This window comes from Peromyscus leucopus, chromosome 5 (genome assembly GCF_004664715.2).
Source record: "Peromyscus leucopus breed LL Stock chromosome 5, UCI_PerLeu_2.1, whole genome shotgun sequence".
Lineage (NCBI taxonomy): Eukaryota > Metazoa > Chordata > Mammalia > Rodentia > Cricetidae > Peromyscus > Peromyscus leucopus.
In genome coordinates, this window is record NC_051067.1 from 128512144 (window position 1) to 128538830 (window position 26687).

The window sequence follows — 26687 nt, forward strand, 5'->3', positions numbered from 1 at the left end:
CAACGACAGGATGGTGACATCAAACCTCACACTCCACTCATCCTACCGAGATTACACTGACTTGTGAGAGACAGTTTCTAAAGTTACAAGAAAATGACAGGATGGGAAAAGAGTATTTGTGATTGTCCATTGAGAGCACGTGGCTACAATCGTCTGTCAGGGACAGCTGCTGCCTGCTGACCCGAGATGACGCCATGCCAGACTCTGCCACTCCAACTGCACACGTGACCCCAGGAAGTTCATGTAGAACACTGACTATGTCCCAAGCATCCCATGTACTTTTAGTTCTCTACCGTCAGACATGTACATAGACTGAATTTTGGTATTTTCATCTCTCATTTCCCTTTCCCACCTCTCTCTCTCCTGCTGAAACCATCTTCTTGCCAACAAACCCCCTCCTGCTTTGCTGTCTTTTGTTTTTTGGCCCAGAGATGGTCAGTGAGTCACATGAACACTCCCCCCACCCCCCCCCACCCCCCACCCCCCGTGCACATCAAAATGAAAACCCATTCTTGGGTAGGTCTTGTGCACAGCTGCAGTGAGTTCTGAGTGCAATGGCCGGCCGTGGTCACGTCACAGCTAGAAGACAGTAGTATTTCACAGCACCCCCTCTTTCTGCCCCCTCTTTCACAGTCTCTTGAGCCCCAGGAGAATGTGGGAAATGATATGTAATATCTTGTTTAGGAACCAAATACTCTTGGGGAGCAGTTACTTGCTCCCCAGGCTTTGACTGATTTAGAGTCTCTGCCTGAACTGCAGAGGCTTCCTTTAGGACCCTCACAGAAGGGACCTCACAGTCTACAGATAGTTCATCTCCAAACACTATGAATGGATAGATTTGACAAATGGATTTCAGAACTACTACTCAAAGGTAGTGCTTAAACCAGGCCTTTCTACATCACGTAGGCTAATTCACTGAGAGACAATTAGCCTTTGACACTGCATTTAATTTAATAAGCCATTTCAGAATTTTAATAGAACTATTCACAGGCATGAAAGAGGAATGAACTATTTTTTAAGACCTTATAACTTACAAATTAGCTAATTTTTATTTTTAATGCAAATGTCAAAGAGCATGGTATCAAAGGGCTGGCAATTATACAGCTAAAAAGACACAGGATCTTCTGAGTCGGGATGTCTGTGTTCTCGGAGATAAGAGAGGGCTACAGTGCTATTTTCAAGTCAACGCCAAAAGTCTATGGTTAGCAGCAACTCAGAAAGATGTGCCCATCACCTTGGTGTCCTGAAGATTACATCACAGGGAAGACATCTGTGGGGTTAAAGGATGCACACAAAAGCGAGGTAGGTGACTCCTTACTAACAGTGAAGAAATTAAACAGCCAGAGATGAATTTTGGTGCTTCTAACTATGTGTCTACATGGAATTCTAAGTAACAAGTTTAAAGAAGAGAAGACACTCAGAAGTTTTAAAAAATTCAATGCCTAAAATCCAACAAACAAGATCAACAAAACTGACAGGCAATCTCCCTATAGGAGAGTAAACTTAGACAATCAGATCACAAACGCTTTCTATAGACTCCAAAAACATTTATTAGACACTGGTAGGTGGCTAGTCAAGTTGCTAATTAGTTGTCTTTGAAACATTTTAAATACACTCAAAAGAAGATGAAAAGGAAGATTATAGAGGGAAAGAAAACTAATCCAAACTAGAAAGACTGACCATTTTTAACAGACAAACAGAACTTACTCTAATATACTAATAGCATTTTTTTCTTACAAAATTAGTACATTCCTTTAAAACTATGATTACACACATCTGCAACTAATAGCCACAGTAAATGTCTAATGTAGTCTTGTGCTAATATGTGTATTTTCCTGGGAAACTCAGATCATGTATGCTGCTCAGCAAGAATATTTAATATTAACACTTTGTGGACATTCTCTCTTGTAAATAGCCTTATGAAACAAGGTATTAAATTGACTTAAATTACTTGATGGTATGGAGCATCATAATTTACTGTCTGACTGCCAACACTTTTCACCTTATAGCCAATCTTCCTCTCAGTACTCTTACACATGAACCAGCTGTGACAATTACTAAGCTGGGTTCAATGCTCAGAAAGCCCATCCTAGACGCTGTGGAGCCCCGCTTTTGTGGAGTTTGGAGGAGGGGTACAGTCCCTCCTCTACTCCTCTCTCAATCCTCTGCCCAGTGCTGGAGCAGCGCTGCCTAGTCAGGGTCTTCAGCGCACGTAAGGGCTACCTGGTGAGGTGCCCACCTGGAACAAGAGTCCTAGGCCAGCATCCCAAATCTGAGGCTTCCCAATAAATTAGGTCCAGCCACTTGCCCAGAAATCAAATGGAAGCGAGCAGCATTGAAAAGGATTATTATTATTTTTAATTACATAAACGTGTGTGTGTGTGTGTGTGTGTGTGTGTGTGTGTGTGTGTGTGTGTGTCTGTGGGGCGATATGTGCACCTGCATGCAGGTGCCCTCAGAGGCTATCAGATCCCCTGGAACCAGGCCTATGGTGATTGTAAGCCACCCAACTTGGGTGCTGGGAATTGGAACTAGGTCCTCTGCAAGGGTACGTAGCAAGAGCTTTTTGAAGGCAGGGTCTATGTAGCCCTGGCTGCCTTGGAACTCTGTACGTAGACCAACTAGGCCTCAAACTCAGCACCTCTGCCTCCCTAGGGCTGGCAAATGTGCCACTATGCCTGGCCAGAAGCAAGTGCTCTTAACCACTGAGCCTTCTCTCCAGCCCCAGTGAAAAGGGTAACGATTAACATGGTGGAAAGAGGGAGACCAAGTGTCTCAACCCACCTTTGGGGGAGACTTCAGTTTAAGGTTTAAAAAGAGGAAGAACTGGGCAACTGTGAGAGGCGTACGTATTTTTTTCCACTTATTTATTGGGGTGACGGGGTGTGCATGTGCTACTGATGATCTGCAGAGGTCAGTGAACACATTTTGGGAGTTAGTTCTCTCCATCTGCATGTGGATTCCAGGGCTTGAACTCGGGTCTCTGAAGCTTGGTGGTGAGTGTCTTTACCCACTAAGCCACCTCCCCAGCCTGAGGTGTGTAAGTAAGCAGTCTTGGGGGAACTGTGGTCTGCTTGGTCCTTATCTCAACACTGATAGAGAACTCTCTCTCAGCCAGTTCCCACACATGATGATCGGTCTTGATGAGAGACTGGGGTGAAGCTTTAGTTTCCACAGTGGGGTTATCTGTCCCAAGACTTCACTGTTCCCAGAATCCAGGGTGACTTCAGGCTTAGACAGTACCTGGGGCCTATCCAGTGACACACAATAACACACACTGTTCTGGGTTCCTCAGTCTTACAAGGGAGTGAGGTAAGTCAGGCTCCCAGGTGTCGGCAGATACCTGAATGATCAACAGCCTACATGTAGTCAAGCAAGTGACTGACCCAAAGCAGAGGAGACACAGAGAAGGCTGAGGCGCCAGGCTTTCAGCCTTTAGTGACCTCAGTGCCTGAGTGAGGAGGCCCATCTTTTAGCAAAAAGCAGTTTCTAAGCTCCTATTATACCCTCACCCCACCTCTAGCCACTTACTTGGAGTGTACAGAAAAGCAGCCTCTCAACAGTGGATGTAAGTCTTGCAGGGAGATGATACAGAGGACAGACCACATGTAAACACAGCAAGGACTCCAAAGCAACAGAATGCAAATGGATGTGCTGGAACCTATGGGTGTATACCTTCTTCAATATGCCCTCTTAGTACAGACTCTTCCCCAATATGGCCGTCCTCTCTTTGAAAACTACTTGTTATATGGCATACTGACCTTACAAGTGACTTGCATTCATAAAGGGTTTCTTTCCTCTTCACATTTCCACACATTCTGCTATGGGGAAATGGTCACCACTACAGCAGAGGCACATGGACAACAAACCCAGGCTCACCTGGGCAGGGGACTCTGAGGCCCCATTACCCCATCCTAAATTCACAGCCCCCAAATAAATCTTCTGAAAAGTCCCCAGTCCACTAGCCACTTGGAAAGACCCCACGCTTTTACACTGCTCCTCTGAGAAGTAATCTGGGCTAATCACTCCCCTCAAACCACCCAAGACCTGACTCTGTCTTGCAGAACTGGAATGGCGAGTAGTTGACTAAGATTACAAAGACAGGGTGACTGTGAGATTTTATAGTTGGCAACCGAATACAAACGTGAAGAATTTGGGAGACGGGTATTCAAAGGACAAATTAAGTGCGGACCTGCAGAACAGAGTCGAAACCTTAACCCAAGAAGGGGTCAGAGAGAAACCCTGGGATCCAACAGCCTGTGTTTTACTTTGGGGGTCAAAGTTCAAAATGACTTCACTGAACTTTCTGAAGCTGCCTCAAAATCTCCTTTCCAACCCAGTGGAATGCTCACTTGGAATGCTAGTTGTACTTAGGAAGCAGAGGCAGTAGGACCACAAGTTTAAGGCCAGCCTGGTCTACACAGCAAGACCCTGTCTCAAAAAACACCAATTAATCAATCCTTGTTCCATTTTCATACCATGCCTTCAGGACGGAGTCTGTGAGAACTATTTAGATACATACCATCTCCTGCCAATGGTGTACAGATCCAACCCCAATTAATCACCAAGGAAGATGCAAGCAGTCTTATCACAGCATGATCTTTACATACCGACATGGTGCTTGGAAATGTGTGATTAGCATTTAACTGGGGGATGGATCTCTACACTCATTTGTTTGCTTATAACCGCAAAGCAGCAAAGTTACAAGAATCATCCTGTGTTAAACGTAAGCTGTCAATATTTTTTCCTTAGGGCTACTGTGATTCCACAAGTTGAAATGACATCTATTAAAGTTTTGTATCACTGTGGGGTTTTGTTGTTATTTTAATTTTTACTTACTGACATGTATGTGATCTGTGCCATGGCCCAGGTGTGGAGGTCAGAGGACAACTTTGTGGGGTTGGTTCTCTCCTCCCATTTTAGGTGAGTTCTAGGGACTGAACTCAGGTCATCAGGCTTGTGTAGCAGGTGCTTTAACCTGCCGGGCCACCTCACCAGCCCTGTGTGTTTTTAATAAGCAATATTTATTCTACTCTCAGAAGCCTCGATCTGTGAGGGGCTGGAGGAAAACAGAGTAAGGACATCAATCCTTTGCTGGGGGTGCAGGGGCACTGTGCTGTGTGACGTGGATGGACTGATCTGGAGGAAGTCACAGTACCCCTCCTGGCAGGTGCAGGGACAGCGCTGGGCCGTTCACATCTGGTGCGTCCAACAAGGGAGCAAAGACTCCGTGAGGGATGTGAGGAGGGAGACTCCGCTCACTTCTCACTGAATTCCTCCGTTTTCAAAGAGAGTACAGCAGAAATTCAGAGAACCTGATAAACAGTGAAGCACTTGTCTGTTCCCCAGATCCTTTCACGGCTTCTGAAGAAGAAGTGGGAAAGTGCACACACAGTCCACTAGACATTAGCCATGCAGACAACCCCAAGCACCTGGCCCCACAGCAACCTGGGGTGACTGCATGCAGTCCTTGCAGCAGAGAAGAAACACCCTGTCTTCCTCTGCCTCCTCTCTGTAAGTCCATCTCATGAGAACCCAGGGCAGGGCCAGAATACAGGCGCAGAGTCGGGGGAATACACCTGTGGGCAGCAGCCCCGCCTTGCATTTCCAGAGGAGCTCAGAAGGAATCCCTCATGCAGACACAGATGGAAGCTGCATCCTGGGTGCACAGGACGATCCTCTATTGACAGAGGGACAGTGAGAGGCTTAACCAAACACAAAGCTCCACCGCCCCCCACCTTGGCAAACACTGGGTGAGATGGCACATGCTGGCACTTGGGAGGTAGAGGCAGGGGATCAGGAGTCAAGGTCATCCTCCCTTAGCAACATAGTGAGTGAGTTTGAGGTCAGCCAGGGCTACATGAGACCCTATCTCAAAATAAGTTACTATTTGAGAACAAAACAGAAAAACTACTAGGAAGTGTTTTCACTTGGTCAAATTAGTTTGTCCCAATTTAGAAAGCCCAAGCTATGTTCCTTCAGGTCCCTTTTCAATTGGCTGGACACACCCGGCACCTGAGCCTCAGGCGGAGAAGTATCTGAACACAGAAATGTAGGAACATCCACAGAAGCAGAGGCGTGGCCCAGCAGGCCTTTCTTCTGAGTCCAACAATAACAGAAAGAACATGCGGTGGGAGGGTACTATGGAAAAAACACTTCTCCAAGGGTTGCCAGGATCTCCAATTTCTCTGGCACCTCCTCCCCACTCCTCCACAAAGACAGGAACTTTGAGAAACCTTCACTCTGCTGCCAAGAATCCCCTCCAACTCATGGTCAGTCACATCACTGGCCAACAAGCCATGCCATCTCAGTATCCCCAGTGGGCGCTGCTGGATGCTTCCCCTAACAGCATCAGCAGGAAAGAGAAAGCGAGTCTAGCCAACGGGATAGCAAGTTACAATGACACCAGCCAGTGTGGATGTCCGTCCACTAGTGGACAGTCAAAGCACACCCTCGCTCGGGGTTTATCAGACACCCAGAGTCCACAGTCAGTTTTCTTGCTTACACATTTTTATATTTCAGTTAAGACAGTGACACTATCCTTGGGTTCCACATCCACCATTAGGTTCCTGGATGTTCTTTCGTTCTCTACAAACAAAAAGACTTGGGGGAGGGGGGGAGAACCCCACCAAACTGGAGCTGGGAGATGGCTCGGGTGATAAAGTAACTGTTTGCCTCACAAACACAAAGACCTGAGTTCAGATCCCCAGGACCTACAGAGCCTAGCATGATGGTTTGTGCTTGTAGTTTGAGAGCTGGAGAGGCAGAGACAGGCAAATCCCTGTGACTCCCTGGCCAGCCATTCTAGCCTACGCAGAGGACAACAAGAGGAACAGACACTATACAAGCCCATGAACCTGCACACATGAACACACATACACAAACTTCCAAACTACGACCGCATGAATCGAGCACATGCCATCTGCAGCGCCTAGCTATAGCCACTGCCCCAAGTCAAAGGGGAGGCTCAAGACACCTCTCTGCTCTCCCTCTGCCTCAGCAGCCCTGAGCAGTTCTGCTCTAATCCTTGCGAGGGTCCCCAGGCCTCCCAGCTTAACTCCCAGGAAAAAGGAGCAAACCCAGCACAATGGCTGTAACACACCTGAGCGGACAGCGGCACGGAAAGGCAGCGGAAGAGCTGGGCCTGGTGCTGCTGCACTTCCGGATCCCAGCCCTGGGGAGGCAAGTGTGGTCAACACAGCCAACTCCTCTGCCAGTCAACGCTTATCCCAGTGGGGGGGGGGGCCTAGGGGCTGCATGATAAACTCAACCTGCAGACCAAAAGGCCAGGATGCCCCTCCTACCAAGACCATCGAAAAGCTCTCTTACGAAAATTCTCAAGTGTCCTTTCAGCCAGTGGCCCACCCCCTTCTAATCAGCTAAAGTGCCCAGCAATCCACTGAGTTTTACTCAGGAACATACATGTTTCTATCTTCAGAGAGAAGGATAACTGTAGCCCAAGGCTGGATACAGTCTTAACAGACAGAACGGACGGCTACTGCCAGACTGGGGACGTAGCCCGGCCTGTACAGGGCTTGCAGGGAATGTGTGAGGCCTGGGGTCTCATGCCCAGCATTGCATAAAACCAGGTGTGGGAGTGCACATTTGTAATCCTAGCACTCGGGAGACAGAGGCAAGTGATCAGAAGTGAAGATCAGAGCACACTGAGTTCATGGGTCACATGAGGTTATCTCAAATTAAAAAAAAAAAAAAAAGGAAACTGTCTTCATGGATGGCTCGGCATATCCTTGGGATACACAGGAAAAGTAACCCAGGCCCAGGAATGCTGGTCATGTTGTTACGAGACCATGTATACTGTGACCCCAGCTCTCCATCAGCTGCAGATTCTGTGTCCCACAAGCCCCAAAGTGTAGCACGAATCTCTAAACAGCCTTATTAAATAAAAACGAACCCAGGGCCAGGTATTGGGGTGAACACTAGAAGATCAGAGAGGCAGAACAAGCCACAACTAACCTCACCTTGTCAATGCCTCAGCTGATCTCATTTCCTCAGACTGGAAGCCTCTGCGTCCTCATCTGAACGGATCTCAGCTGAACTGCTGCTAAAAGCCTAAAAGCTTAACCAGGCCTAGTTCCTGGTCCTCACGACTTATATACCTTTCTGCTTCCTGCCATCACTTCCTGGGATTAAAGGAGAGTGTCACCATGCCTGGCTGTTTCCAGTGTGGCTTTAAACACACAGAGATCCAGATGGATCTCTGCCTTCGGAATGCTAGGTTTAAAGGCGTGTGTGCCACCATTTTCTGGCCTCTATGTCTATCTAGTGGCTGTTCTGTTCTCTGACCCCAGATAAGTTTATTAGTGTTCAAAATATATTGGGGAACACACTATCACCACAGCAGAGCAGCCATTACTATGAGTCTGAACTGGCACCTGGAAAGGGTATTATTTTAAGGGGCTAGCAGCCAATGGGCCTGCTGAGGTCCTCTCCTGTGGGTGGAACAGAGCCCCAAACACCCATGGGACACCTATGAATGGCATGCAAGCTCCAAAGCCCTACTGTCATCCAAAAGGTCCCTGTTCCCAAGAGCCCCTCTGGCCCCTGAGTAAGCGATCACTATTGTTCCATTCACGGAGCACCCCTTAAGCCTTCTATTATGAGTGTGGATTTTAAACAGGAACTCGGATCTTTCATTACATCCTCTAATCTACGTCCCCAGTACCAGCACTTTCTAAGTTAGTCTGCCCTCATTCACATTCACATGGACTTTACCCTCCCTCCCTCCACATGGAACTAAACTGTAAAACATAGCAATGCCTTCAATACCAAAGGTTTGGAAAACTGACTAGGAAGCATATTATTAGAAAGTCTTCTCTTCCCACAGTGAAAGAATCCCAATAGCAACACTAATCTGCCCTCTCCCACCGAGGGCTCAGCCTTCAGATCTGAGCCTGGTCCAGAGGATCCCACTGCAAACAGCAGACAAAGGCAGCATGGTCCTGAGTGTCTGAGTGACAGGCTCCTCTCAGCCATGCTGACAGTGAACAAAAAAGCTCCCCCATTCACAGGTGCAGCAACTGAAGCCCTGGTGAGAAGGCAGCTGACTTGGACACCACAGCCACGACGCACACATCCTCCAGTATGGGATGAAAGCGAAGCAACCAGAGGCCCAAGGTCAGCAGCTGCTCGGCCTTCTGCCTTCCCCACGTCACATGACCTTCTCGGGAGTCATCCGCTATGGAGGCAGGTTTCAGGGAAGCCTTACTCATGAGCACCAGCATCAGACAAGATGTCACGAAGCCTGGTGTCAACTCCGCAGAACGAGACATAAGCTAGTGATGTCAGTAGCAACAGTTCCCAGCTTCCCCTGAGGTCAGGGAAGGTCATCAGGAGGATGAGGGCAAAGTGAGAGGGACCTTTAGCCGACCCACCTCCCAGATGCTCCTTTCCTCCTCAGCAAGCCTGAGTGTGGACCACAGATCACCTGGTGAAATGGGGACAAAGCCTTATGATGGAGGAAGAAGACGGCAGGAGCCTGGGTCCAGAGTGTCATCTGCACAGAACTCAGGCTGTCACATCACAAGAAAGGCTTCTTGGCTGTCAGGAACTATACTTAACTGTGTCTTCTTGAGCAGGGAGAATACCTACCATATATGGCCAAGCTGGCTCTTTGCAAGAATCACATACACAGTGACAACAAACATGTCAAACATTAGGTAGCAGCTGGTTCTATTGGTCACCCAAAGCTTCAGTGACTAAGGGTGTGACAAGGGGGCAGCTCATTAGGTCTAGAAAGTCACTATTCATCCCATGGGGATTGTATTGCATTAGCCAGTATCACCTCAGCACAGCAGATCTGAAAATCTGGTCTTCCCGGTTTAGGTGGTTTGTTTCCTCCATAGATGACATCATCAAACCGAATCCAGGGAGCTGGAGCAACTGTTGTTGTGTTTGAACTAAAAATGAGTGCTCGGCTTCCCAAGGACACGCCCGTGTCTTCTTCTCCCTGAAGTTTTCCAAACAACACATACAGGCGCGCAGCTGAGCTCTACTGACCCATCTTCAGAAACAAAGCAGCCGGCCAGTGCCAGGAGCCCCTGCCGGCCCTGCCCAGATGGCAGCACACAGGCCAGACACACCAGGGTAAGACACCGGGCAGGCAGATGGCTGGACAGGACAGGAAGTCACTCCTTGGCAGAGAAGGGGGACTAGAAATGTGACTCAGAGACCAGGTAGGAAGCTGCTCTTGAAATCTTAGGCCACTGAGGATGATCCCTGAGCCCATGGGGAGGGCAAAGCAAGCATAGAGGGCGATATATTTAAACGCAGATCTCAAGTAAATATAGTAATAGATCCACACACAGCTGAAGAGTGCGAACCTTGTAACTGAGTTGCTATTTATATCTTCTCACGCACACGCAAAGCCTCACAGCAGAAAACGAGAAACTAGGGTGGGGGTGGGGCAAGCTGTCCAGGAAGGGGCAGGAGAGAAGTATCTGGGTAGTCAGTGCACTTCACACCCTGACTGAAGTGTGGGTTACAAAGGATAACGCAGCTGTCAAAACTCACAGGATGAACAGCACACTTAAGAGTTCTGCATTTCATTCTAGAAATTTCACCTCAGATAACGAATAAGTTCTGAACTTGTGTGCGACCTGCAAGCAGAAGTGCTCAGCGATGAAGGGCACGGATTCCACACTTACAGCTTGCCTTGGAATACAGTTAAAAACAGAGTTGGAGCTGGCATGGCAGTGCATGTCTGTACTTCTACCATTCATGAAGCTGAACCAAGAAGGCTATCATGAGTTCAAGGCCCATCTGAGCTAAATGGTGAGCACCATACTTGGAGGACCCTCAAATCCTAACCATTTTCCAAAACTCAGCTCTAAGCTCACCATCCCCCACAACTCTATCAGTACCCAGAACACAGGAACCGCTCCCAAATCCCCCTGTCACGGGCCATCAGAACAAGACAGCGCTGAGACCACTCTCTCAGTGACAAAAGCCTGTGAAAATGCAGTTTCAAGAAGGGGGTGTTTATTTTGGCTCAGGGTGTTGGGGTTCTGGGCCATCTCTGGGCTGGCTCCATTGCTCTGGGCCTGTGCCAAGGCAGAATATCATGGCAACTGGGAGCTTGTGATGGAGGGTGGGGGTGTTTATCTCATGGTAGCAGGAAAGGGTCAGGGACAAGATATAATCTTGAACTGAAGATCAGCTTTCTTCCAAGCAGGCCCCACATCCTAACAGCTCATTTAGCAATAACTAATTAATGATGATGAAGTTAATGTCCTCATGATCCAATCACCTCTCCACACCATCACTTGGGATCAAGCCTCCAACACATGAACCACCAAGTCTAAATTCTTAGATTCAAACCATCACACTCTACTCTGAACTAGTCAGATAGGGAAGTTCCACTGAAAAAGCATCCATGAGTTTCTTTGAGATCTAAAACTACATGAACTGACTCTGATAGAGGGTTGTAGGATGAGGCTGAAGTCAAGGACTTTGCCTGCAGAGGTCTGGAACTCTAGAGGTTCCCAGCTAACCTTGCAATCAATCATTCAATTGTTCTATCAATAATAAAAAGCCAGACTTTTTAGCGAACCTGTAGCCTATATCATCATTGAAACTGACTGTAAGAGCTGGGGGATGGCTCACTTGGGAAAGTGCTAACCATGTAAACATGAACACCTGAGTTCAATCCCCAGATCCCAGGGAAAACAGCTGGGCATGGTGGCACACGTCTGTAACCCCAGCACTGGAGAAGTGGACACAGAAGGACCCCGAGGCTCTCTGGCCAGCCAGCAGAGCTGACAATAAAGAGACTGAGGGTAACACCAAATGTTGACCTCTGGCCTTCACATGCACACACTCAAACACATACAGCGTGAAACTCTAGTTCTCCCTTCCCTACAATGCTCCAAATAGCTGCAGCTACCTTAGAATTTTTTAAAGTTATTTTTCTAGTTTTACATTTTCCAGAAAGAATAGGCAGGTTCAGTATTTAGCATGTTAAGGCTGGCAGCGACCAGAGACTGCAAAGAAAACAAGTGGCCCTAGGGCTGCTGCTGCAGCAAGAAGGTGGAGCCTCAGCGTGCCCCGCCCCCTCCTCAGCCCGGGCAAGTGCAAAGCCGGGGGTCACAGGTGCAGCGACCTGAGCTTTGCTTCCATGACGCAGCACAGCGCAAGATGAGACCTGAGCCCAGCCTCTCCCCACCTGCCAGCCTCACTCCTCCCTCACTGACTCAACATCCCCTCTGCCCCAGGCTTATTCTAGAAAGAACCAGGAGCTTCGGTGCCAAGCGAAAAGGATGGATTTAGAAAGCGCCACTGAACCAGACGCACAGCAGCCACCAGACATCGCCCAGATTTAACTGCCCTTAAATTAGTTGCAAAGCAGTTATGGGGACTGGGTGATTGCGTCAGAGCCCCTGGCTGGCCAGCTGCCAGCCTGAAACACACCCACCGCTCTCTCCAGCAGGGAAACAATATTTTGGCACACGGCCAGTTTCAGAAGCCATCAAAGGCAAGCTTTGCTGTTAACGTTTTCTAATTCAGTGACAAGGTGGACACAGTCTATCCGGGCTGCATCTGCGAGGGTGTTATTTTCTTTGTTGAAAGCGTTTATTCTTTGGGTGAGTAGAGAACTGTGGATGAATCCTTTTAAATATTTAAATGCCTGGAATTTATTTAGGGCTTCACATTCAGCTGGCTTCAACAAAGATTATGCAAATGTAGCAAAGTAGAAATGAGAAACAAAAACTGTTTCCCTCTTATACTTCTTTTAATCTTGGCAGCGACTTTCAGAGCTGAAGAAATGGCCTCTGAAGGACCACCAACTCCCAAGCTGGGCTGCTACCTCACGGGGATACCACCATCCACCAGATGAGACACGCACCTCTACCCTCTGCACCCCATTCTCTGGGACAGTATGCTAGCTGCCTCCATCACACTCCCATGGCCCTACCATTCTTTACCTATCCCTTCCTCCCTCCTTCCCTTCCACTCACCCCTCTTCCCATGAGGTACTGAGATCTGCCTTCCCCAAGGCAGCTACAGTGCCCAGGACAGGACAGAGTACCACAGCTGGAGGACAGGACATAGCACCACAGCTGGACAGAGCACCCAAGAGACCCAGGTTTGAAACATTAAAAACTCATAGGATCCAGAAAAAGCACACTTCTCACTAAGCCACTGTGTCTGGAACAGGAAACAAATCCCACTGGCCTCACCAAATTCCCACGTAGGCGGGGAAGATACGGCTCAGTTGATAGAGAGCTTGCCATAGAAGCATGAGGGCCTGCGTTGGAACCCTGGAACACATATAAAATAAGCCTTCCCTGGTGGTATATGCTTATGACCAAGAGCTGGGCAACTGGAAATAAGTGAGTCCCTGGGGGCACCCTGGCCAGCCAGCCTGGCTGAATCAGCAAGTCCCGAGTCAATGAGAGACACTGTCACAAAAAACTCAAGGTGGATAGTGCCTGTGAACACTACTAGAGCCTGTCCTCTGGCCTCCAAAGGCATGTGCACACAGATGCATGCGAAGATGCACATGTTTGTATACATAAACATACAGAGGTTTTTTTAAAGTTATATATTTACAAAGGTCCCACATAAAGATAGGAGCAAGGAAGGAAAGACACAAAAAGTTCACACGCAACTGTTCGAAACCTGCCTTGGTTCTGAAATGTCTCTCCCAGCTCTTCATCCTCTTTATATGTCAAGTACAACAGCCCCCTTCGTTCCTTCCGATCAGAACTTTTAAAATAGAAAGCAGACCCATGATTCATAGAGAATGTCTTGGAATGGCCCTCAAATAAAGTATGGTAACCACTTGGATGCCCCTACTCTTTCTTTGTGATGGCTGATCCCTCCGCCAGCTATGTTCATAGCATGGAGACAGGACCACGATTTTCAGATTCCATGCAAAACAGCAACCACTACTCTGCTAGGATATGAACTTTAAGACTCCTGTTAGTTGCCGGGCGGTGGTGGCGCACGCCTTTAATCCCAGCACTCGGGAGGCAGAGGCAGGCGGATCTCTGTGAGTTCGAGGCCAGCCTGGGCTACCAAGTTAGCTCCAGGAAAGGCGCAAAGCTACGCAGAGAAACCCTGTCTCGAAAAACCAAAAAAAAAAAAAAAAAAAAAAAGACTCCTGTTAGCTGGGGTTAGAACTGGAGTTGCAAGCCTAGGGAGCTAGCTCAGCAGTGGAGTGCTTGCCTCAAACACAGGAAGCCTTGGGTTCCACCCCCAGCACTGGATAAACCAGGCGTGGTGGAGCATGTCTGTAATTCTAACATGCAGGAGATGGAGGCAGGAGGATCCGAAGTTGAAGGCTGCAGAATGAGTTCAAGACCAGCCTGGGCTGTGACCTTGTCTCAAATAAAAGCAAAAACTGTAGTTACACAGTGCCTGTCATATTTAAGTCATTAATAACATTCCAATGAACTTTGCTAGCATGAATCAAAAACACATAAGCAAGAAAGGGTGTGTGTGTGTGTCCTATAATCTGCAGACCAAATTTTCAAACATCCCCGTTTCTGGCAGGAACTTTCAGGATTAAGAAGGATGAAAGAGTGCTAGCACCTCAGAATTCATTGCCCCCCACCCACCCCCCCAGTAATCTATCAAGTAGCCCAAGCCAAGGCTTCCAAGAGAACTCAGCTTTCCCCCTCGGCCTCCAACAGGGCCCACCCAGGGGACCAAATAGACACCGGGAAGGGCAGACCACCAGCTCATGGGAAGTGTGCCATCTCCTCAAAACTTCAGTACTCTGGGCACAGTGTCAGTAATCTCACTGGACCCGTGGAGCCCTGCTAATCCCTCTGCAGGAACTCTTGCCTCCTGCAGCAACATCTCCAGAGTTCGGTGCCAGCTACTTCCTATGATCCTGGGAAAGATGCAGGAGGAAGTGCAAAAGGCCACTTGGGATGAGTCACAGTGGAATCCACAACATATTTCAACAAAAATCAAGGCCGGGCGGCAGTGGTGGCGCACACCTTTAATCCCAGCACTCAGGAGGCAGAGCCGGCGGATCTTTGTGAGTTCGAGGCCAGCCTGGTCTACAGAGCAAGATCCAGGAAAGGCACAAAGCTACACAGAGAAACCCTGTATCGAAAAACCAAACCCCCCCCCCACCAAAAAAAATATCAACAAAAATCAAGACTTAGAAAGCTCCTTCACTTCCAAACCCACAACGGCAGTCATTTAACTATGATGGCCAGGAGCCATTGGTGTGGCAAAAACATTTGAAACTCGGGGGAACACAGCAGGGAGGTCCCTGCCCACAGGACAGAGATGCTCTAGGGAGTAGAGACAAAATGCAGGTGTACAAAAATAATGCTCAGGGTGCAGGTTGGATATGCACCCTGCTAAGGAGGGCAGTGTGGGAGCACAGTACTTAGCTGGAAACCATCTTTCTGTATTCCCAGCCTTCCTGCAGCCTAAGGGCTGGTGTACCACTTCCTGTACTTGTTCCTATGACCAAATACTGGATAAGAAGCCACTTAGGGAGGGAAGGGCTTATTCAGGCTCACACTTTCAGGATGTAGTCCATCGTTGGCAGTAAGAGCATGCAGCAGCTTGCTCACATCTCTGTGGGATCAGGAAACAAGAACTCAGGCTGGGACCATGGCCATGAACTGACATTGTTGCCATGGAAAATTAGGGCTCTTGGGCATCATATGCATAATTATGCATATGATTACTACATCATATGCATTATCCAGTGATCTACTGTGCAGGTTTCCACAGACTTCTGAGAGGCGTGGAGGGCCTGGTGCCCACGTTGTCAGAACAGTGTCTGCCTTCTCTGTGTTCTAGGGCATGTATTGAGTTTGGGTCCTGTGGAGCTGTGGGATTCATGTGGTTCCAGAATAGCTTAGTACCATGTTCATAAGCCCCTAAGACTTGCTCGCAGTTGGCCACTCCTTCCAGCCAGGCACTGTCTTAGTTAGAGCTTCTATTGCTGTGAAGAGACACCATAACCATGGCAACTTTGATAAAGGAACACATTTAATTGGGGATGGCTACAGGTTCAGAGGTTTAATCCATTATCATGGCAGGAAGCATGGTGGCACATAGGCAGACATGGTGCTGGAGAAGGAGCTGCGAGTTTACATCTGGATTGGCAGGCAGCAGGAAAAGAGGGAGCCACTGGGCCTGGCTTGAGCATCTGAAACCTCAAAGCCCATCTCCAGTGACACACTTCCTCCAACACCTCCTTAATGGTGCCACTCCCTATTAGTCTATGGAGGCTGTTTTCATTCAAACCACCACAGGCCCTGTTTCCTAAAGGTTCTGCAACTTTTTTAAATGGCAAAAGCATCTGGGGACCAAGTATTCAAACATGAGCCTATGGGGGACATTTCACATACGAACAGGGAAGCACAGGCCATCCCATCACACAAAGACAGAATGCCACTGTGAGGCTGTTCTCAGCATGTAGATTCTGACTTTCTCATGTACTTCTGGATAGGCCAGTGACAAGTCATATCCTCTCCCAATCCTACGCAGGAGGTGGCTGTAATGGTGTGCTCTCTCTACAACCAAGCTAAACCAGGAACATCTGAAAGAGGCCAGTAACCCCATCACCACACCCAACCAAGTCGCCCCCAAGTAGTTCTAGGGACACAGGAGAAAGGCCCCCAGGAAAGACACGGATACAATAAACACAGAGCCGAAGTGTGGGTTCACCCTGGATCCTTGGAAACTTGCTTCCATACAATAGAGCATTCTACCAGGGAGGATGGGGAGCAGGTTCCAAATGGAGCCACACATTTCAAAGGGTGGCAAATGAGCCCCTGGGGTGTGAGAGAAAATACTTCCAATTCTACTCACTTTTAAAAATATCTTTCTTAAAATTCATACTTTTGCTTATATTTTATGATGTTCAAGACACCTTAGCATGCTAAAGCACATGTGCAGATATGCAGATCTAAGACATAATTCACATAAGTGTGCATGTGTTTTATTTAGTTTCTGAGACAGGATTTCACTATGTAGCCCTGGCTGGCTTGAAACTCACAGAAATCCACCAGCTTCTGCCTCCCTCTTTGCTGGGATTAAAGGCAAGACCTACCATGCCCAGCAGCATATATGTATACACATGGGCACATGTACATACGTATGCGTATGCACACACAGACATTCAGAGAGCTGACTGTACAATGGAAAGAGTCTGCCCTACAAAACATCCATTGTTCACTGGATTAAGGCATTAAACACTTGTAACAGTAGCGTTTCCCCCGGATGAATGACCAGAATGGTAATTCCTAAAATCCCTTATTAGACATTTCAACACAAAGAGGAATACAGCCCAGAGCTACTCCGGAACCACATGAATCCCACAGTTCCACAGGAACCAAATTCGAAACACACCCCAGAGCACAGAGAAGGCAGGCATTGTGCTAACAACATGAGCACCAGGCCCTCCACACCTCTCAGAAGTCTGTGGAAACCTGCACAACAGATCACAGGGCGTGCATAATGTTTTACATGCCCAAGAGGCCTCACTTTCCACAGTAACAATGGCCAACACGGGTTCTATGCTCTTTTAACTTAAGAGTAGTGGCTGTGGTGGTGTATACCTGCGATCCTAGCACTGGGGCAGGAAGACTGTGAAATCAAGGCTGGTCCAGGAGACCCTGTCTCCACAACTGAATACACAATGTCCACCTGACTGCACTTAGAAGCTAACTAACCGACGAGGTACACGTCTAGGTGTGTCTGTGAAGGCATTTCCAATGCATTAACTGGGTAAGGAAGACCTCCCATGAATGTGGGTGTCAACATCCCATGGGCTTGAGCCGGGATGGAATAGGGAAATAGGACAGAATCTGGTCAACACTGGGTCCTCCTCTGATCTTTGCTTCCTGTCCACCAAGGTGTGAGCCGCCGGGCCATGCCTTCCCTGCCATGAGAGCGGACACCTCTGGAACCATGAACACAATGAATTCCTCCCACTTTATGTCAGGTATTTGGTCTTAGCAATAGAAAGCTAATTAATTTACCTACTTTGGACTTCCGATTTCTTGAACACCACAAATAAAAAAGGACATTCCTCAGAGGAGGTGGCAAACGTGAAAAGTGGGAAACATGTCCCCAGAGCTCAGGATGCCCCTATGGCTGAAGGAAACCCACACAAGGAAGAGACGTGGCTGTAAGGGTCAACACTGTCGGGGGGTCTAGAACCTTGTCACCCGAGACACAAGCCTCTGAGCACGTCTGGGAGTGTCTAAATTTGGGGTCACCTGAGTGGGTCTTCAGATTCACCCCAAATGCGAGCAGCAGCATCCATGGCTGGGGTTCCATACTGAGTAAGAAGAAGAAAGTGAGCTGAGTACCGCTTTTATCTCTCTGCAGGGTGACCAGGGCCTCGCACTCCTACCTGCCTGCCTGCCTGCCCACCACGATGGATTATACCTTCGCTGTGAGTCCAAATAAACCCTCCGCTCCTCAGGCTGCTCCTGTCAGAGCAACAGTGAGTGAGTGTAAGTAACACATGCACTAAATAACGAAAACATCGGGAGAACACTGTGGCTCTAGCTCTCTGTCTAAAAGCGATGGAAACAGGACCACACAAAACTGAGAAGGAGATGTCCAGCACTACTCGGTGGTTTTCCTGCACTTTCTGTTCGAGTCCTTAGAGAGCCACAGGGTCCCCTAACATCTCAGAGCCAGTCAGCCATTCACTAGGCATACATTTCCTAATCACTAACTATATGCAAAGCAGGTCTAACCAGGGGCACACTGAAACACAGACTCACTTCTGACTTAGAACAACTCGGTCAGCGGAACCCGCAGAGCAAGTTAGGCACCATCTTTCACAATAACCTGTGGGAAGGGGGAGAGACACGGCCAGTTAGAAGAAATCAAGCACTCCCACCTGTACTAGTACTTGGCTGTAAGAAAAAAAGGGAGCCCCTCTGGATAAGGACCGCACACCGGATGGATGCCCAGGCAACTGAAGAATCCCACCAGTGATGCAGGAGGGACAGAGGTTGTTCTTTTTTTTTTTTTTTTTTTTTTTTTTGGTTTTTCGAGACAGGGTTTTTCTGTGTAGTTTTGCGCCTTTCCTGGAGCTCACTTGGTAGCCCAGGCTGGCCTCGAACTCACAGAGATCCGCCTGGCTCTGCCTCCCGAGTGCTGGGATTAAAGGCGTGCGCCACCACCGCCCGGCCAGAGGTTGTTCTTAAGGACCGATGGCGCCTTTCCTTAACATGTTGATTCAGTGGAGGGGAGAGTGCATGCTATGTGGCATGTGTGAAGGTAAGAGAACGACTTTCCAAAGCTGGCTCTCTCCTTCCACCAGTCAGGGGTTCAGACTCAGGCGTCAGACTTGGTGGCAAGTGTCTTCACCCTGCCGGACCCAGGCAGCACTTCTTTGAGAGGAATGGCCATGGTGTTAACAGAACCAGACTCCGGATGGACTATGAGAAGAACTAACTACAAGGAAGTAGAACACGGCACAGTGAATGTCACAGAATGACAGGGGCACGTGTGCAAGGGCTCCGGGGCTCCAGGACACACCACGACAGCAGCAGGGCCAGCCAGGAACACAGACAAAGAAGGTAAGCAGGACAGACAGGCAGCCTCGGAGCACCCTGGTCCTACTCTGCATGCTCAGTATTAGGCAGAAGGCGCTCTGGTTACTGGGCCCCACTTTGACAAGTTTGTAGCAGAGATGAAATGGCGCTCGAGAGCAGCGGTTCTCAAACTGTGGGTCTCGACCCCTGGGGTGGCACATCACATATTTACATTACAATTCATAACAGCAGCAAAATTACAGCTATGAAATAGCAACAAAGTAATTTTGTGGTTGAGAGGTCACTACAACACCAGGGACTGTACTAAAGGGTCATAGACTTTGGAAGGTTGAGAACACTGCTCTAAAGGATTTGTTCTGAAGGCCCTGGACAAGGGTAAAATTCCAAAGAACATGTAGCATAAGGCTATTCCATAGCTCAAGAAACTTCCTAATGCCAGGTCTGGTGATGCAGTTCTGTCCTCCTGGCTACTCAGAAGGCTGAGCCAGAAGGATCCCAAGTTAGCTCAAGACCAACCTAGGCTACAGAATGATTTCAAGGACACCCTGGGCAACTTAGTCCTGTCTCTAAATAATTAATAAATAAATAAATAAATAAATAAATAAATAAATAAATAAATAAATAAATGGCAGGTTTGTGACTCAATGGTAGAACACACGTCTAGCATGTGTAAGACCAGAGTTCAACCTTAAGCACTGCAAATAAGAACAAAACATTTTCCAGTTTTTAATTGAATTTGATTTGCACCCATCAAAAAGTGGGTTCCACCCCCTTCCACAGTCTGCTGGGTGACTTCTGGAAGATCGCCTTTGGAAGTCATATGGAGGCTGGCTGGGGACGTAGCTCAGTAGGAGACGGGCCTGGTTTGTGCGAAGGCCCCAGGTTCAGTTCTCAGTGCAGTCAGAGACGATATGGAAGGATCTGAGCACCAAAGAAGCAGGGTAAAGAGGGCTGTGCTCTCTAAGGCCTCCTCTCAGTGACATTCTCACTATCCTACGAGAAAGGAAGAGGGGTGTGTGTGTGTGTGTGTGTGTGTGTGTGTTCTCTTCAGTTACTCTCTCTCTCTCTCTCTCTCTCTCTCTCTCTCTCACACACACACACACACACACACACGAGGGATCCTGCCCCAATATACATCTTTTTTGGTGTTACTTTCTTCTTCTCTTACGCTGTTTTGAGACAAGGCCCCAACTCTGTAGTCTAGACTGCCCTCAAACTCCCAGCAATCCCCCCCCCCCCCTCAGCCTCTCTAGTGCTGAGATCACAGGTAAGAGCTACCACACCCAGTCCTATGTTATCTTGATTAAATGCACTGATAATAGTTAATAATGGCTACATTTAATTTAATTAATATACTTATACATATTTAAATAATACACTTAGGGTGTCAATGTCAAATGCATATAAATCTAACATCCCTAAAATTTGCTTTTGTGTTGACTTTTTAAAAATAATTTATTTATTTTTACTTTATGTGCACTGGTGTTTTGCCTGCATGTATGTCTGTATGAGGGCATCAGATCTTGGAGTTACAGACAGTTGTGAGCTGCTATGTGAGTGCTGGGAATTGAACTCTGGTCCTCTAGAAGAACAGTCTTAACTGCTGAGACATCTCTCCAGCCCCTTTTGTGTTTATTTTGTGAGAGAGGGTCCCATGTAGCTCAGGCTGCCCTTGAATTCATTATGTGGCTGAGGATGGCTTTGAACTCCTGGTCTTCCTGCCTCTCTGCCTCGTGGTACTGGGATCATCAGAGTGTACCCCATGTGGCTTGGCTTTATTTTCTAAATCTTATGGATGGATGGAAACAATGCTAAAGCATGGGGGCATAACCCTTAATTCCTTTCCAGCACAGAGGTGCTGGCTGCCATGACAGTTATCCTCAGCTCACAGCCTTTCTTCCTTTCTATTACTCAGTTTTCTACACAATGGTGCACAGGAAACAGGTCTCAAGGAGCAGTTCGCCATAGAAGAATTCTAGCAGGAAGAAAAGCCCTGCAGCATCAGCTCTGAACCCCTAGAGCACTGGCTACTCTTGGGGAAAGTTTATGAGTCAGGATCAGAGACGATCAATCGATTTTACCCTTGAAGTCCTGAGGCATTTGAATTCCAATTGCATGGTTACCTCTCCTTAAAAAGGGTCAAAGCCAAATGCAATTGGCAGAGAAAAGCAATTTCTGAGTCACTGATTTCAAAGGTAAACCTAGTAACTATAAATCCATATAAGGAGGTTCACTGTACACAAACTTACACTACATGGAATCTAGCAAGACTCATAATCATGGGAAATATAAACCCTCCTGGCCAGACAGACGTTTTTATTGCTCTAATACATACATTTTAAACAATAAAGAAACAAGAGGGGCTGGCAAGATGGCACATGCCGCCAAGCCTGAGTTCAAGCCCAGGAACCCAAGTGACGGAAGAGAATGGTCTTCTAGAAGATGTCCTCTAACCTCCATCCGAACACTATGTCATGCATACACATACACACTAAAAAGTAAAAAAAAATGAAAAAAAAAAAGAGAGAGGAAAAGAAACTTATAGTTTTGGAGTCAAAAGGAACTGTGCTGTACTTTATCCAAACTCTCCTATGAACTACAGAGAACACCCCCCCCACCCCGAGGTTCCCACCCTTCTTCCTACTCACCCAAAAAGGAAAAGCCTACATAGGTACAAGAAGAAAATCTCGACCACGGCTCTTCTGTATTCTTTAGGGCTTGACTTCCTATTTCATTCAAGTTAACAAGCATAGTCCAAGCGTTCTTAGAACTCATTGCGTCTTTGTAAAGACTTGTAATCTGAAACTACCCCCACATGGAGATCAGAAGTTCAGAGACAATTCAAGGCTTCCCAAAGCTGGGTTTAACAACTACTGCTGGGCAAGCGGTGAGGGGCAGAACCATGTAAACGGAAGCACAATTCCGAGGCTAGTGCTGAGTGAGGCCCATGCACAGCATTTTCAAGCCAGTTTCAATTACTAGATCATTGCCATTTGTACTAACGCTTCCTCAGTTTCAGACATAGATTTTTAAGTATCTAATCAACTGTCCCTTTTGTCTCAGGTGAGGAAGATTCGCCAAGTTACAGAAAGGTATCAAGGAGCGCTTCCAAAATCATACCAGTGGGGTGGGGGTGGGGGTGGTGGTGGGGGTGGTGGTGGGGGTGGTGGATGCCCCTTCCAAATATATATTCTGTAGCTTTGACCAAGATGATAATCCCACTCATGAGGCTAAAAGTTACAGAGGGGGGAAAAAAGCTCTTTACGAATGCCTAACATTATACAATATCAAAATCAAAATCATGTTCTGAAAAATACACACTCAAGCCAGACAGTGCAGTTCCCAGGCCTGTACTCCCAAGCGGAAGCTCCACCTCCACACCTTAACCGATCCTCTGCTGCTCTCTTCATCCTCTGGAGCAAACATCTCCCGGGGTTCTTATGCAAGTTCACCTCACCCCATCTATAGGTAGCACGTGGGTAGTGAGAAAAGCCGTTCCTGTTTCATTCTGTTCCCTGCTTCCCAGATGTCTACTCAGTCGGGGGTTCCCCCACTTCCGCTATTTAAGAATACATTCTAATTTAGAACATACAAATTTAACATGTCATATTCTAAGCCAAGCAAGACACACAAGAAATGACAACGATGAAGCCAAATTCAAATTTCTTCAGCTAACAAGCCTGCCTATCTAGGCAAGACTTGGGGCTAGCTGTCAGGTTGCTTGCAGAGTAAAAGTACTGAACAAGAAGTGGGGTGGGGCAGGGCACACCTGTCATTCAAGCCACTCATGAGGCGGGAGGACCGCAAGTTCAAAGCCTGTTTGAGCTATCGTGTGAGGTCAGCCTAGGCAGCTTAGTGAGATTCTTCCAAAATAATAATAAATAAAGGGGTGACTATTCTGAGATAATAATAAGTGGGGACTGGGAATGTAGCTCAATGGTAGAGTGCTTGTCTGGCATACCCAAGCCTGTAGGTTTAATTCCCAAATAATAATTTAAAAAAAAAAAAAAAAAAAAAAAAAAAAGCACTTAAGCCAGAATGCAAAAATCTGCTGGCTGCGTTAACTAGCGGCAAGTGCAGGAGTCATCAAAGGGCCGTGCTCAGAAAAGAAGAACCAGATCTCATCCGGGAGAAGGAAATGCAGACGTCCCTGACACAATCCTCAGTATGACTCAGGCAGACGCACTGGACTACAGATCTTCCTCAAATGCTGCTGGTCAACCCTTAGGCATAACCGGCTCTGCATAAGCCCCAAACTCAAGATAGACTGTTCTTTCCCACCACAGATCCCAATTCCGCCTGTTCCTCCAAACTAAACACAGGCAGCGGTAAACAGCACACGTATAAATCTCCGCAAGTGTAATCACCAAACCCACCCTAGGACTCTACATTCTCCAAATAAGCCAAAACACGACGCAGAGCGTAGCGTAAGGAGCAGCTGGCTCACATTCACCTTTAGGTGGTAGACATCAAAGCCCACTTTTCCGTATTTGCAAAAATAACTGGTTTAAGCCTTACGGGGAGTACTATATTTCAAACAAAGCAGCAGTTTGGGACACTTTCTTCCCTTTCATTCCAATTTGTAAGACGTTAAATAAATAGATAAATCTTAGCCTAGACTGCAGACGCAGGAAACTCAAGCGGGCAGTGGACTAAATGCCTGTCATAAGAAAGCCATCTAGTGTTAAAGTTTAGAAGTGAAACCGCAGACAAAAGGAACATTTCTGGGACTATTTTGAAGTTACTGGGAAAACCAATGAGAATAACCAAGATGCCCCGTTTTCTGTGAATGACTTGGGTTTGGGGGTGTTCTTCGTTTTGCCTTATTCTCTCGCTGTTTATTCTTCTTTCTTAAAGCCATCCCTGTCCAGACCAAGTCAACTCTAAGCAGAATCTAAAGCGCCTAAGACCTGTTTTGACCAAAATCAGGTACCGCGGAGCCCCAATTCGTAAAGGCGCACCTGCTGTCGGTTCACCCGTGCTGGCGTTGGCCGGGGCTGAATTAATGTACCCGAACCCGCTCAATGACGACAAACGTCTCCCCGAAGGGTGACGCCAAGTTGTCCTCGGCTCTCGCTCTCGGGAGGATGAGCCGAAATTGATTCTCTGGGTTCTGCGACCAGGCTGAAATGAATGTACCGGCGCTGCTGGGTAGCTCCCCGACCGTGGTCCTCACCCGCGAAGACGCGAGCCCGCGCGTACAAAGGAGCGGGAGCCCCGGGGGAGCGGCCCGCAAGTTGGGCGCAGCCGGGCAGGTCCGGTCCCCGCGCCCCGCACCAGCGGATGCACCCCGCACCCCCCGACACGCACCTCGGAGCGGCGGTTCTCTGGGCCCCGCCAGGGCCGGCGCGCAGAAGCCGGGGCCTCGCCGCCCGCCGCCGTCCCGCGCTACCCATGAGCGCGCTCCCCGCGCGGCCGCTGCGCCCGCGGCTCGAGCTGTCGCCAGGCGCCGCGCTGCGTCCTCGGCCGCCCGGCTCCGTCTGCAGCCGGCTCCCGCCGCCGCCGCCCGCCCCGGCACCGCCCCCACGCGCTCCGCCCCCGCCTATTGGCCAGTGCTCCGACAGGCCCCACCCCGTGCGCTCCAGCCCCTTTCATTGGCCGGTGTCCGGAGAGTCCCCGCCCCTGGAACTCCGCCCACGCCCATTGGCCGACAGGACAGGCCCCGCCTCGAGCACTCCGCCCACGCCCATTGGCGCGCCTCCTGGCCAGACTCGCCCGTTGCTGTCGGGCGCGCGCGAGCGTCCTTGGAGAGCAATTGACTGGTGGCAGAGAGCGCGAGGCCTCGGCCTGCGGGGGATTGGCGGGGGTAGGGGGGGAAGGTGGAGGTGACCCTCGGAGTGACCCGTGCTCTCCGGGTGTGGACTCTCAGTCCCTCAAGTTCTCACCCTGCCTGGCCTCCTGACGGTCGCCACAGCGCGGCGAAGCCCTGGGGACGCACTTGACGCAAAAGTCCAAGCCGCAGTTTGTGCGCGGGCCGGGGAACCTGGTCGATGCTCGAGTTGGTCCTCGCCTGCCGGAAACGCCTGCACTCAGTGTTCAGGCCTTGTCTTTCCCCCAGGAAGCTTCACCTACCTACGGCTGCCTGCAGGAGACCTGGGTTGGGCCCAGTTTTGAGATGCACCGGCGCGAGGTGACCTAAGTGAGCAGGTGCAGGTGGTAGGATTTCCCGAGCCGGCTTCACCTTGTGTCCCCAGAGTCTCGATCTGGTTTGATTGGGACTTTGAGTTTCTCCCGGGAAAAGATAATGTTATAATGTTATTTCTCCTTCACTGTTGCTGTGCTTCCTACTACGCACTCACACCCTGGTAAAGTTTAAACAGAGTGGGTTCCCACCCACGTTGTATTTCTCTGCGTACACATTGTCCAACCCTTTATATATAATTTTATAGTACAGGTGTAATGCGTAGGAATTGGCCTGGTAAAACATGTCAGCGACCTGTATATGGCACCACTCCTGAGATCTCCAGATTTTGAGATCTTTCTCGATGGTTGTCTCATACTTAGCGTTTGCAAGGTTGTGTATGCATTCAACAAACATGGAGCCTGATAAATGACCTATGCTACTGTGCTTCCTGGGAAGCTTTTTTTTTTAAACCAGCCTCCGCTCTGTTGCTTTGGGGGGGATGTGCAGATTAAACTCCCGGCAGGCACTGTGGGATACAACACCAGTGAGGAGGGCAGTGCATGGCCGTGGGCTCAGGGTATCTTATAAGAAAGGAAAATAAAATGCTCTTTCTAGTAAAGGTTTGAAGATTGCTGAAGTTTCAAAGAAAAATACCAACCACGAAGTATGCGGTTGAGCTTGTCTAAAGCCAGTGTGAGCCAGATTCCTCGAAAAACCAAGAGAGAGAGAGAGAGAGAGAGAGAGAGAGAGAGAGAGAGAGAGAGAGAGAGAGAGAGAGAGAACTCACTGCTTCCACAGAGGACTTGGGCTTTGCTCCCCAGCTTCCAATGGCCGCTTACAAACATCTGTAACTCCAGAGGATCAGAAGCCCTCTTCTGGTCTCTCTGGGCATTGCACTCTGTAGTACACATACATGAATGCAAGCAGTCACTTATGCCTCTGAAGCCTAGTGTGAGCTACTATAGGTTCATCATCTCCCATTCACTCTCCCTTAAGCCTCCCTCCCTGCCCTTCAAAGACCTCAATTACCCTGGGAATTCTTCTGTGCT

The 26687-nt window shown here is 48.5% G+C and overlaps 1 protein-coding gene across 3 annotated transcripts in view; it reads right to left on the reverse strand.

Moving 5' to 3' along the window:
* Sipa1l2 (signal induced proliferation associated 1 like 2) overlaps positions 1-24963 on the reverse strand; it is a 170187-nt gene extending 145224 nt beyond the window's left edge. For all 3 annotated transcript variants that reach the window (XM_028889815.2, XM_037206358.1, XM_028889814.2), the window contains exon 1: positions 24825-24963. The gene's annotated coding sequence lies outside the window, so the exon portion shown is untranslated. The remainder of the gene's footprint in view (positions 1-24824) is intronic.
* Between the last annotated feature and the right edge of the window lie 1724 nt (positions 24964-26687).